Source organism: Macadamia integrifolia, unplaced genomic scaffold (assembly GCF_013358625.1).
Source record: "Macadamia integrifolia cultivar HAES 741 unplaced genomic scaffold, SCU_Mint_v3 scaffold1761, whole genome shotgun sequence".
In the NCBI taxonomy this organism is placed as follows: domain Eukaryota; kingdom Viridiplantae; phylum Streptophyta; class Magnoliopsida; order Proteales; family Proteaceae; genus Macadamia; species Macadamia integrifolia.
In genome coordinates, this window is record NW_024868341.1 from 90,939 (window position 1) to 102,722 (window position 11,784).

Genomic DNA, 11,784 nt, shown 5'->3' on the forward strand with positions numbered 1-11,784 from the left:
AAAAGATTAATATTACATGCCCAGTTTAACTTGGAAGACAAGGAAAGAAAAGAAAAAATTGTGGCCTGAGTTTCTTTCTTCTAGTATTGTTGGGGTGAGTCATGATCTTCACTCCAAGCTCAAAAGCAACCTCCCTGCCTTTTGTGAGAGATGTAGAGTGGTGGGAAGGACCCAAAACCAGTTGGATTCATGGACAGCAGCCTCTTATAATCTCACCATGATAACTTCGAGGGTCATCTGAATTTCTTCTTTCCCAACTTCATGGGTGCTGGGACCGAGCTGTGGTTGAAGGGTATTTTTCTTCACTGAGCATGATCTTGGTGAGATCTGAGTTACTCAAATTTTTGAGATTCCTATTTGCTAGGCTATTGACTTGGTTAGTTTATTACTGTGTGATTGCTCATGTAAAGAATTCAAATTTTAGTTATTTAATTGATATAGGGCCAAAATATTCTGATGTTATTTAACGAGATGTGGGCTCTCTCGAGGTGAATTTTGGCTTGATAACTAGTTAGGTATGTGTGTCTTAATCGACTATGCTGGTGGTGCCTTTAATGTGAACATGTAGACTTAAGTAAGAGATGTCCTTAGCAGTGATGGTAGTTGGGATTAGGACATTGAATGTTATTGACTTTGTAGAGATTTAGGATAGTATTCTCAACTCCAGCATTATTTTATCAAGCAAAGTTGATAGTTTGGTTTGGATCCTGATGGGTGATGGCTTTTTTTCTACCAAATTAACGTGGAATGAGATCCAATTTCACTCCCCTCATATTCTTTTCTTTAAATGTTTATGGAGCAAGTCAGTCCCTCCAAAAGTTTTTTTTTTTTTATTATTATTTTTTTATTTATTTTTTATAAAAAATCTTAAATGAGAAGATTCCAACCAATGACGCTTTGATGAAAATTGGTATTCCATTAGCCTCTAAATACTCTTGTTGCAGAGATCCTTGGAGAGAAATGGAAACACACACTTTATTGGTAGGAACAACCACTTCTAAGTTTTGGGATTATTTTTTGGAAGAACAATTGACATAAATGTCATTCCAACTCAAGGGTTCGGTACCAGAATTCTTTATTGGCAATCCCATGCTGGTATCAAGGGTATTTGTGATTACATTACGGACCTATTGCCAACATTTATTGTTTGAGAGTTGTCACAGAAAATGAATTGCAGAAGACATGGGGCTCCCATGCCACAACTACCATAATTGAGAAGATTAAAGATTTGATTCGTGAGATCAATTATCTCACTAAATTCTCTAAATCGCTCTCTTTGAGAAATGACCTTATTTTGCAAGTATTGAAGGTAAATCCTCCTATTAGTCGGGTTTAATGCTCCGGTTCCTATTTACTGGTGCCCTTCCTTTAATTGTGTTAAATTGAATGTGAATGGTGGAAGTATGGGGAATTTGGTTATTAGTGGTGGGGAAGGTTAGGAATTGCAACCATTTTTTGAAAACCTAGTTTTATGAATTGAGTCGCCTTTCTCAAAACTTGGCGAGTTGAACAATTCGAGCCTGGTCAACAACGAGTCATGTTCTGACTCTACCATTAATACTCCAACGTGCATTCCTGCACCACTTACCCCTACTAGTCTACTACTTAACGTTGCATTACTGTTTTTAGGTTTTCAAATACCCACTCGATTTTTTTTTTCTAATTTAAAAGAAAATTAAAATTAATTTAAGCAGAGTAATTAGACATAGCAAAACATATGACCTAGAGGGAGACGATTGTTAGATGCGGCAGTCCGATTGTTTGACAAACATTACTCTCTCATCGACTGGTCTTAACTTAAAGCACACCGGGTCCTGTAATTATATGCATGTAGTAATAACTGAAAAGTACTGATAGGCCATAAACTAGGGGTTGGTGATTGGATTAGAGTTCCCAAAGCGACGTCATAGCTCCAAACTTCATCAATATTCCATCCAGCTTGCTTAGCGTGATTTAGCCCATGAAGAAAAGCCTACACACTCGTTTTATTTTGGTTTCCTGGTCGTGGCTTTCAGTGGTCATCCAAAAGGTCGTATCTGACTGTGAAGTGTGAGCATGGTTTGAGAACTCGGTATCGGGAATGGGATTGGTCAAGGTCGATATTGATCTAGATCAGATAGAAATACACTTGGTTTTACATTTACAGTCATTTTTTGACCATTTTACCCTTGTCCATACTGATTCACCGATATGGTATGGACTATCAGGATCAGTCAAGGCTGATACCTAGCATGCAAAACTTGTGGTTGACAAATTTTTTTCTTTTGATAATGCAAGTTTCTCTGAAAAATATATATATAGAAGTCTTGTGACTGAGTTTTCTTTCACCAACTTTCAGGGTTGGATGGGACAGGGAGGGAAGTAATGATGTGATCGCAGTTATGGGTAAAGAGATTCCACGGGAGGAAGGAAAGCTTTACATATTTTTTTTTTTTTGTTTTTTGACTAGTTGTTTCGAAAGGTATAAATATGGTTTGTGGTAAAGGTATCAGTATCATATTACTCCTAGCGGTATTGCTAGTCATTGATACCAATACCATGCTGATGATACCATATCAATGACAGATCAAGGGTAGAACAGTCGAAAACTCTGATTTTTTTAAAGAAAATCAAGGTCAAACTTGTCTCCAGGCTTATCCATATCAATATCATATCGATTTTAAATATAATCGATACCTAATTGGATACCATATACTAAAATCATGTGTATAATACAAGAGTTATATACTGATGAGAACAATTTCTTTCCCGTTAAGGTTGATTTACACTTCAGTGAAGTATGACCTTCATTTCGCAAATAACATGCCTAGCTTTTCAACTAGAGCTAAATTTTTTTAAACTAATAGTGTTCTAAGCTGCCTTCTTTTGAGGTATTTCTATTTTATATTGAGAGTATAGTTCTGTAAACAATGTGCGTAGAGCTTCTCCCAACAGTTTGGGTCTTTCTGTCCATGCCATTAATTATACAATTTTATATATAAAACTTTTCCGAAAAAGTAATTTTATTCGATTAAATCTTGACTCATTAAAGTCAAGGTCTATGCTCATGCCTAGGACTTTGGGCAAAAGTAACCTTAAATCTTGCCTCATCAACCTTTGGTGATGCAACCTTTGGGTCGTGGGTGTCACGTTATTCGTCATCCAAGTCAAGTTTACATTCTATTTCCAAGTCAAGATTAGACCATTGTTCTACTTCCCGTGAAGGCCTTTCCTTATGCCTAGGACTTTGGAGTGTTTCATGGACTTTACTCTTTAGAATGTTGATACGGTTCACACTCCACTACTTAGAGGGTAGCGACCTCCTACAAGAATAGAGAGGGGACTAATTTTTTGCATTTTCTCCATTCATTTCCTTCTATCCTTATATAGATCTTGTTTACAATCTATGATAACAAACTCTGATACAATCAGATCTTAACTCAACCTCCTACTTGTTTCATATGTAATTCCTTAGGGTCACTGGTTTCGTGCTCTGTCTATTACTCCTCCGTAATAGAATCCTAGATGGTTTGATGCCCGCCACATCAACAGCCACATCAATTGCCCTGCTATCATCACATATTCTATCACCTTGAACCATAACAAGTGTTTCTTAGATGTTACTCAATTTTTTTTTTACTACAAACGATATTTAGCCTTCATGTCTGAACTTTCTTAAGTAGTTGTTGAAAGGGACCCACCTATAACCAAAGCAAAACTTGTGGTTGACAATTTTCTTTTTTTTTTTTGATAGTACAAGCTTCTCTGAATATATATATACTTATATATATATATATAAAGTCTTGACTGAGTTTTCTTTCACCCACTATCAGGGTTGGGTGGGACAGGGAGGGAAGTAATGATGTGATTGAGTTATGGATGAGGAGATTCCACAAGAGGAGGCAAAGCTTTACGTTTTTTTTTTTTTGACTAATTGTTTTGAAGGGTGTATTTTTGGTTTGAGGTAAAGGTATCGGTATCATATTACTCCTATCGGTATTGATAGTCATTGATACTGATACGATGCTGACGATACCATATCAATGACGGATCAAGGGTAGAATAGTCCAAAACTCTGATTTTTTTAAGAAAATCAAGGTAAAACTTGTCCGCTCGAATTGATCCAGGCTGATCCATATCAATATCATATCAATTTTAAATATAATCGATACCTGATCTGATACCATGTACTAAAATCATGTGTATAATACAAGAGTTATATACTGATGAAAACAATTTATTTCCTACTTAAGGTTGATTAATACTTTAGTGAAGTACGACCTACATATATATATATATATATATATATATAAAAGTCTTGACTGAGTTTTCTTTCACCCACTATCAGGGTTGGATGGGACAGGGAGGGAAGTAATGATGTGATTCAGTTATGGATGAGGAGATTCCACAAGAGGAAGGAAAGCTTTACGTTTTTTTTTTTGACTAATTGTTTTGAAGGGTGTATTTTTGGTTTGAGGTAAAGGTATCGGTATCATATTACTCCTATCGGTATTGCTAGTCATTGATACTGATACGATGCTGACGATACCATATCAATGACGGATCAAGGGTAGAACAGTCCAAAACTCTGATTTTTCTAAGAAAATCAAGGTAAAACTTGTCCGCTACGAATTGATCCAGGCTGATCCATATCAATATCATATCAATTTTAAATATAATCGATACCTGATCTGATACCATGTACTAAAATCATGTGTATAATACAAGAGTTATATACTGATGAAAACAATTTCTTTCCCACTTAAGGTTGATTAATACTTTAGTGAAGTAGGACCTTCATTTCGCAAATAACACGCCTAGCTTCTCAACTAGAACTAAAATTTTTTAAACTAATACTGTTCTAAGCTGGCTTCTTCTGAGGTATTTCTATTTTATACTGAGAGTATGGTTCTGTAAACTTGTGCGTAGAGCTTCTCCCAACAGTTTGGGTCTTTCTTTCCATGCCATTAATTTTAAAATTTTATATATAAAACTTTTCAGAAAAAGTAATTTTAGTCGATTAAATCTTGACTCATCAAAGTCAAGGTCTATGGTCATGCCTAGGACTTTGGGCAAAAGTAATCTTAAACCTTGACTCATCAGCCTTTGGTGATGCAACCTTCGGGTCGTGGGTGTCACGTTATTCTTCATCCAAGTCAAGCTTATATTCCCCTTCCAAGTCAAACATAGACCATTGTTCTACTTCCCATCAAGGCCTTTTCTTATGCCTAGGACTTTGGAGTGTTTCCTGGACTTTACTCAATCCAATCAAGTCTCTTCAAACTAAATTTGGTACAATTTAAATTAGGTCTTTTTGGCCCTTAGCTGAGAAATTTTCGAGTGTTATGCTATTTGGTATTTTGGATGTATGTCTTTTTAAGTTGATTAATGAAACCTTTCACGTGTGATTTTAGATAACTGCCTCGTTAGTCATAGATGATGATTTAGGGCCGGTAGTTTTTTGCATTTTTAGAAACAGTTTTTTTCGTTTTTATATGCCTAGAAACGGAAAAACACCCCAAAAACATTTGATTTTTCTATTTCGTTTCACTTGTTTTTTAAAATAGAAATAGAAATTTATGCATATTTCTGTGTCTGGAAACAGGAATGGAGAAACAAGTTAGACTTGTTTTTCTGTTTCTAGAAACAAGTAGGAGCAACAAAAATTGTAAAAAACCCAATACTTCACTTAACCTATCCAAACCCTAACCCATTGTTAAAACTTCTCGGTATCCAAATACAGTGATTCCAACCTGGTTGTGCGAAGCTCACAGTTTCGGATTGCCTTCATCCTTCTGAAGCTCATATCCATGAAGCATACCTCAACTCCAACGTCGTTCCTTCACTTGTGAGTTGCATTCCTACAACGTCGTGGCTTCACTCATGTCTTGAACTCGATTACATTGTTGAAAACGTTTCGGAAACCAAAAAAATCAAACCCCTATTGTAATTCCAAAAATCATTTCTTAGCACAGAAACTGCAAAAACCGTTTCTACTGTTTTTAGACACAGAAACATGAGAAACAAAATCAAATGGACCCTTAGGCATCATTTGTCAATGTTCCGTTTCTTCTGTTTCTTTGTTTTCCTGTTTCCAAAAATGGAGAAACAACCTAAAAAGCGCTTAATAAAGTTGTTCCGTTTCACCCGTTTCTAGAAGCATAAATCAAAATTTATGCTTATTTATAATTTTAGGAACGAATTTGACGAAACAAGTCAGACTTGTTTCATCGTTTCTAGAAACGAATTTGAGAGGAAAAAAGACTGTTGTGCCTAATAAATCTCTCAACTATTTGAACTTAAAAAGAGGCAACCGAACCCTCTCTCCCTTTTGGGCATCCGATGATGCTATTGGGTTTTTTAATCGTTTTATGTCTAAAAAAAAAAACGTCTCAAGAAACAGATTTATCAAATATAAAAAAAAATCCTTTTTTATTTTCAAAAATGTGAAAAACCATTTCTACTGTTTCTAGACATATAAACAACAGAAACATTATCAAACGATGCCTTAATTTTCTTGATCTATGTATCTTAACTATTTGTCATTTTTATCTTGACTATATATTTGTGTCGTGAATGTCACGTTATTCTTCATCCAAGTCAAGCCAAGGCCATTGTTCTATTTTCCATCATGGCCTTTACTTATACCTAGGAATTTGGAGTGTTTCCTAGACTTACTCAATTCAACCAGGTCTTTTGGGCCCTTAGTTGAGGAATTTTCAAGTGTTATTCATTGGTATTTTGGATGTATTGGTCGTTTTATGTTGATGAATGCAACATTTCGCGAAGTGTGGTTTTAGATAACTACCTCATTAGTCATACATAGATGATGACCTAGTTTTCTTGGCTTATGTATGATGTATCTCAACCATTTGTCATTTTTATCTTGACTACTTGTGTAGTGGATGTTACGTTATTCTTCATCCAAGTCAAGATAAGGCCATTATTCTACTTCCCTTCAAGTTCCTTCAAAAGACAAAAATACCAAACTGATTTCCGTTTTTATTGAATTTCAAAATCGAATCAAAGTTTGATCCAATAGTGAAATTTACATTGAATCCTATTCCAGCTACCATACCTGGTTGTATTCATGCCACAGCCAACAAAATTGGTTGTTTAGCAGTCGCTACCATCATTTCAAGTATTGGTATCGTATCAGTGGTATCATATTAGTGTTGACTGAGATCAATTCTTAATCCTTGATCAATTCAGATCGATTATCCGTATCATTTCAGGGGTAAAACCGTAAAAAAATAGTACTTCTAAAAAAAAGTAAGAACAAAACCAATCGATACTCGTTGATCCAATCCAAATTAGTATCGATAGATACCAATACCGATGCCAAACCAATACCATCCGTAAATCCATGATCGCTACCCTCAAATCTAAAACTGAATGAGGAGCTCCACCCTAACCACTATAGATGGTAACATAACAATTATAGCAGTAGAAGAGAAGTTGAAGCAACTGAAGTCAGCACAAAAGAAGAATTTTAAGCAATTGTCCACCTGGGAAGATAGATACACTGATCCAATGAATGCCCAAAAAATTGCACTTCGGGCACTGGAGAGGCTTCTAATCATACACTTCTTGTTCAAACTATTTTCCATGCTCATCATAAATAGAGATTGGGTTCCCCAACTCCTCAGATGCATAGTTAAGCTTATGAAAGTTGTCTTTCTTTTGTTTTCATCCATTTGTCCCTGCAAAATGGTATACCCATATCGACCGAGATATTCTCTCCTACATTCTCTCATCACCTAGGTGCCGATCTGATTGATCCTTTCGTAGGAGTCACATGTGATATCATCTCTTCTGCCTTAGAGGACTATTCTCCCTTTCCAAGTATATCACATGTGATATCAATTTCCTAAATCAAACAATCCATCAGATCTCATTCTTTAGAGAGATAGGGTTTCCAATTATGTGGATTCCTATCGAAATTGAACTCAAGTCTATCTTCTTTAGACATAACTTCGAATTCCAAAGGTGAAGCATTAAAGGTAGTCAATGAACATACCACGGACCCTCCAAAACATAGTCTTATCTTCCAAATTAAATTGGAAAATAAAGAAACCATTTTGTAGCATATTAACTGTAGAAACACAACCCTAAAACGATGCAGAAGATAATGGAAAAACAAAACAAACAATACACACGGATTTTACGAGGTTCGGCAAGGTTGCCTACGTCCCCGGTGAGATGAGATCCTGCTTCACTATCAATGGAGAATAGAGTTACAACGCTTGTCCTCACACCTCTCAGTATTGCTTGCATTATAGAGAAAGAAACCCTCGCTACAAATATATAGCGAGAAAAAACCCTAATCCGGATTAAACTACAATTGCTACCCTAATCCGGATTAAACTACAATTGCCCTCAAATAAAAAATTCGAGTGGGGGGGCTACACCCCCTGCTATGCAGGAGGGCCTCCTGCCCCCTTGCAACCCCCACGGCCCGCTAACCGGCACCAGTACTCCCTGGATTAAACTGCGATGGAATACAAGACATCATACACCAACATCAACAACCAAGATATCGAAAATCTCCCATTTTTACAACAGTGAAGCTTTAATAATTCCAAATGCAGGTCTACGACCTATAAAATGCCCCACCAAGGAAATTTTCCATATCCCAATCTCCTCCTCCAAGATGTATGAGGGACAAAGAGCCGCTAAGAAGCAGGTCAGAAAATGCAACTCCAAACCCTCCGCCTTTGCTAAACTTTCAAGAGTAAGGACTACCATGGAACGCCACTTCCACTTAATGAATAGCATCACCACTTACAAACTACAAATCTCAGTAGTCACTTTTCCTCCCTTCCCATAAATATATATATATATATATATAGGAAGAAAGGACGCTACCCTTTAGTGTGTACCTATGTTTAGAGTCCCATAGTTAGCAAAAACGGGAACAAAAAATAAAAATTAAAAATGGATGGTACGGATGAACCGTAATTTTTTTTTTCAAATGATACAGTCAAATAAATTGTCAAAAAAACAAAGAACGGTAAAAATAAAAAAACATACGGTACGGGTTTTGAACGTGTAGATTTCAAACAAACGGGACTAAAAAACGGGTGGTATAATCATATAAATTAAGGAATTATTATATGAATATCTACATCTAGTGTTCAAAACAACTACAATATCTAATACTAATGCCTATACATCACATGTCTCATTATAAGTTTTAAGACATATCATTAAATATCATCCAACGCCAATTCTAAATTCATATACCACACAGGCCCAAAGTCTTAATGAGTAATGTGACTAGGTTATGGTGTTGTTCATTTTTGTCAACATAGTCACCGCACTCTCAAAGTGATATATGTTCAGTTAGAGTTAGGAGTCATCACTTTAGAAATATTTTTCAGTAAATATGTTATTTTATAGCTCAATTTAGGGGTTGGTGAATTGAATTTGACTTGAAGATAATATCATGAGAAATATAGTCCATTACGTTAGCTTCAAGTTGGTGAAAAAATCAGGTCGATTAGAGTTCGGGAGAGAGATATATGGTCAATTAAGTAGATATTATATTCAAAAATCAAGTCTTAAAAAATGCCATAAAAACAGGAACATGTTTTAAACATGTTTAGAACTGTAATGCTTGAAGTTTGCTATTTTTTTAAGTATCTTTGAGAAGCATATGGGACAAGTGTTTTAAACGGTTTTAAACACGTTCTCGTTTTTTACCATTTAAAACATGTTTTCCTGTATGCTTTTCAATGATACTTAAAAAAACAGCAAACGGCAAACATTTCCATTCTAAACACATTTAAAATGCGTTTAAACACGTTTTTTTTTTTTTTTTTTTTTTTTTTAAGACTTAACTGAGACTTAACTTATTGAGCATAATGTCTACTTAATTGACCATATATTTCTCTCCCAAATTCTGATCCATTTGATTCTTTCACCAACTTGAAGCTAATTCAATGGCCTATATTTCTTATGATATCACATTCAACTCAATATCAATGTATCGATCCTAAAATTGAGATATAAATTGATGTATATGCTGAAAAATGTTTCTCAAATGATGACTCCTAAATCAAACTGAACATACATTACTCCAAGAGTGTGTATGACTATGTTGACAACAATGAACAACATCATAGCCAAGCCACATTGCTCAATAAAACTTGGACATGTGTGGTGTATGAATTTAAATTTGGTAGTGGATAATATTCAATTATATGTTATATAACTTATAATGAGACATGAGATATATATGCATTAATGTTGGATATTGTAGTTATTTTGAACATTAGATGCAAGTATTCATGTAATAATTTCTTAATTTGTACAAGTATAGTACTGGTTTTTTGGTCCCGCTTGTTTAAAATCTACACGTTTAAAACCGGTGCCCTCTATTTTTCATTTTTTGTCGTTCTCAGTTTTTTTAACCTTTTATTTGATCGTATCATTCAAAAAGTTTTACTGTTTAAAACCCATATCATTCGTTTCTTTTTTTTTTTTGTCGTTCCCTTTTTTGCTAATAGGGATCTAAACACAGTGGGTGTGAAAAAATTGTATTACCTCATGCTAAAGATGCTCGCACAAGTCCTCCAATTGGCTGTGCCTGTTGACGTGTAACTGTGCCAAGAGGTAGCGTTGTTTTCTACTCCTCCATTAATACACTCAGCAAAACTCATCCCCTCAACATCAGTGTAAACAATAGCAACCTTCCCTCCTCCACAGGAAGAGAGAGGAGGAAAGGCATCCATGTGCAACATTGGAAGGCCAAGTGCTCAGACCTTCCCGAATACAAAACATATCATTGAACCACTTATATATTAAGGAACAATGAACTGTGAAAATAGGGGGAAATTTGTGACATAATTAGGGACAAAAATTATAAAAGTCAGCAAAAATATCTTGCAATTTCAATCTTACAGAAACTAATGCTCCGATTGGATGCAAAGGGAATTAAAGGGAAGGAAAGTGAGATTTTTAAATTAAAAAAAAAAAACTTTATTAATCATTACGTAACTATATCACTAACTCCAAATCATTCTATGTTTGTTCTATATATATATATATATATACTAGTAAAAAATCCACGTGCAAATGCACGTGTGGCTGTGTGTGTGTGTGTCAGTGAGAGAGAGAGAGAGAGAGAGAGGGAGAACAAAATGTCCACATAAAACTAAATGTATTTCAATCATATATATGATATTCATTGAAGCAATTAGCAATTTAAATTTTCAATAATGATAGACAATTAAAACAGTTTTTTTTTTAAAATAATCAATGGTTAAATGTTATTCTTAGAGAGAGAGAGAGAGAGAGAGAGAGAGAGAGAGAGAGAGAGTCCTACAAATTTCATTTAAAAAAGTATTATGGTTTTCCTATTTAAAATGATTACTAAATATTAATTTTTAATTCAAATAATGATATACAATTACAACATTTTTTTTAGACAATCAGTAGTTAAATGCTATTCCAGGAGAGAGAGAGAGAGAGAGAGAGAGAGAGAGGAGGAATATCTCTCTTTTTCTCTCTCTAAGTGATTTACTTACCATTTACATAGGAAACTTGACTCAAACTCAATTTTGATGTTGACTAAATCTTGTCATTTTAATCAAGTTTCTAACTTGTCCAAGTGTTGCATTGACTTGGTCTAACTAATGAATTTATTTATTTTTTTTTTTTTTGTGAAGTCTAATTAATCAATTAATATCATGGAAATATTTCCAAAAATCAACCACTTCCCCTCTACATAATTCATTTAAGAATATATTAAGTTTTTTCTGTTTAAGAAACCAAGATATTCCGATGACATTACCATTGAGG